Genomic DNA, 3,192 nt, shown 5'->3' on the forward strand with positions numbered 1-3,192 from the left:
TTTGTTGGCCACTTCTCCCATACGCTCCAAACTCGGTATGGTCCTACAAATCTCGGGGCTAACTTTCCCTTAACTCCAGATCGTTTAACTCCTCGTAGAGGGGACACACGAAGACATGCCCTGTCTCCAATTTCATAGACTTCCTCCTTGCGTTTTTGAGTCTGCATAACGCTTCTGCCTGGACTGAGCTACCTTCAGTCTATCTCGAAGCAACTTAACATTCTCTTCTGAATCCTTGATCACATTTGATCCAAACAACTGACGGTCTCCAACTTCATCCCACATCAACGGTGTCTGGCTCCTTCTCCCATACAAAGCTTCAAAAGGGGCCATCTTCAAACTGGCTTGGTAACTGTTGTTGTATGAGAACTCCGCGTAAGGTAGATTATCATCCCTACTAGATCCATAATCTAGCGCACACACTGTCAACATGTCCTCCAGAATCTGATTGACTCTCTCGGTCTATCAATCTGTCTGCGGATGAAAGGTTGTACTGAACTCTAGCCTAGTACCCAAAGTCTGGTGCAGCTGATTCCAAAACTTTGAGGTAAACTGTGTTCCTTTATCTGATAAGATGGTCCTCGGAACTCCATGCAGACATATGATCATGGTTAAATATATCTTGGCCAACTTCGCACTTGTATAGGTAGTTTTCACTGGGATAAAGTGAGCCACTTTGGTCAAGCGAATCAACTACTACCTAGATAGAATCATATCCCGATCGGGTTCTGGGAAATCTTTTAATGAAATCCATGCCAAGCTTATCCCACTTCCATTCAGGTATCGGCATAGGCTGCAGTAATCCTGCTGGCTTCTGATACTCTGATTTTACTCTCTCTGGCATACATCACCTATGACTACATACTCCGTAATATCCTTCTTCATACCAGTCCACCAGAAACACTCCTTCAACTCCAAATACATCTTGGTGTTTCCAGGGCGAATCGAGTATGGTGAGTCATGAGCCTCTTGAAGTATTTACTTCCTGATCTTTGCATTATTGGGAACATATACACGGTCCTCGAACCATAAGATGTCGTGCTCATCCTTACGAAAACCTTTGGCCTTTCCTTTGCTCATCCTCTCTTTTAACTCGGCAATCTCTTTGTCATCCTTCTGAGCTTCACGGATCATTCCCAACAATGTAGACTGAACTTCCATTGCTGCAACAAAACCTTTGGGAACAATCTCCAACCGAAGTTCCCTGAGATCCTCGGCTAACTCCTTTGGTAATCCCCCGCTTATGAGGGTATTCGTCCTTGTTTTATTTATGGTTGTATCCTATTTCTCCACAAAGCTTGTATGCATAAGGTTTCTTCATATCCTTTCCATAAGGCTTCAATTTCTGGGACACCAACCGAGACTTTAGCAGAGTCAAGTTAAATTCTTTCCAAGTGGTTACTCCTTGCCATCCATTGATGGTTTGGTACATCCTCCACCAGGTAGCAGCACCTCTTTCAAAGAACGGAAGAGCATGCTGGGCCATATCCTTTCTGTCTATAGGGTTATTCTCCATATGATCCTCCATGTTCTGAATCCATTGGTCCATCTCCAATTGACTCATCGGTCCAGAAAATATAAGCTCATCTCCATTCATCCTCTATTGGGTCCATGGGTTTGGGGTGGGATAAGAGAGATCGAGAGGGATGCACACAGTACAAACAAAAGTTTTGAAACGGCAGATTTTGTTGTGGCTATAAAAAAACAAATGACAGCTCACAATCGTCGCATCTAACGTAGGTATAACGGGGTTCGGTCTTCTAGCGGTCAATAAATCTTCAAAGTCGCAAACTCTTCAAGTCTTGGTCATGTCTCCGATGGCTCCTTCTGATCATGCTTATCCTTCTCAAATTCTTTTGTCAGATCATCTCTGTTGATGCGAAGTCTTCTAGTGACGTCCATTAATATTCTGGAGTTGCATTCCAAACTTCTGGGTTTTAACCTCCTTGACATGAACCATGTCCTTCTATCCTTCAGCTCCTGACAAATTTCCGGTATCTCGAGGTTTTGTTCCTCCAGTTTGGCTACTTCAGCTTCAGGTTCCTGAGTTCTTCACGAGTTGCCTCCTTGTCAAATATGACTTCCTAAAGTCCATCTTAAAATCCTTGATGTAATACTCCAGATCCTAGTGATACACCAGCTAAGGTTAAAACTTGATCTCTTGCTGGCAGGTGCTCCATTAGCCCTTTTGTCATCCAATTCTTCTGAAAGATGCGTGCTTAACACCTCACGGTGACAATAGCATAGGCAAACGATAACATCATGGATGTCCATGTTTCTGCCCTAGTCATTGATATGAACTTTTATTCCATACTTGATATCTCCTGCCTTAGGGTTTTCTTGACAAAACTTTGGGTTCTAATGCTCCATGTTCAGGTCTTTCTCCGATACACCTTGATCTCGGGTATTGACAACTTTCAAGATCCATAAGTGTAGCCTTCCTTGGTCATACCAAATCTGGAAATTCTTCATATTCTCCTAGTCTTCGAAGTCTTTATCCGTCGTAGTTTCCATCATTATAATGCTCGGTAAAATCCTCTTCATTCCGAAGTGGTCATAGTTGTCCGATATCTAGTCCTTCTTGAAGTGGTCTCATCAGTCGAATCTTCGAGGGGTTAAAAGGTGAAAGGGGTATGGTCTCACTAAAAGGGACTATTTGAATAAGCTCAGAAGAGAACAGAGGTAAAAGATTCTTTTGAAAATAAAGTTGTAGATAATATCTTTCCTATGGGCTTGCCAGTTTCTAGGGTCACGTCCTACAGTCAACATGTGCTCTGATACCATCTTGTAGCGACCCGACCCGAATGGATCAAGTCTCTGTGCTTAAGTGTCATCCCTGGATCGGTATGCTGACACACACAGTACTCGAGGATTTATAACAGAGGTAAATCACATGTATAAAATAACGTAAATACTATTACCCCAATCCAAATAGCGGAAGTAACAAGGTTGTGGATTCCCATCAACACCAACGGCAAAGTTGAGTATAGGAATTGTAACCCTAACGTATCACTTACTCGTCGTAAGATTCCTGCAACATGAGACGTTGCAGCCACAGAGGGTCAGTACATTGAATGTACTGGCAAATTCACACCATAGAGCAATGATGAATAAAGGCTATCACTACATGCATATTTGGCTGGTGGAGGCTCTATGGTTATAAGGTTTTTGCGAAAAGCCAATTTTTCCCTA

The sequence above is a fragment of the Triticum dicoccoides genome, chromosome 3B (genome assembly GCF_002162155.2).
Source record: "Triticum dicoccoides isolate Atlit2015 ecotype Zavitan chromosome 3B, WEW_v2.0, whole genome shotgun sequence".
NCBI classification, from domain to species: domain Eukaryota; kingdom Viridiplantae; phylum Streptophyta; class Magnoliopsida; order Poales; family Poaceae; genus Triticum; species Triticum dicoccoides.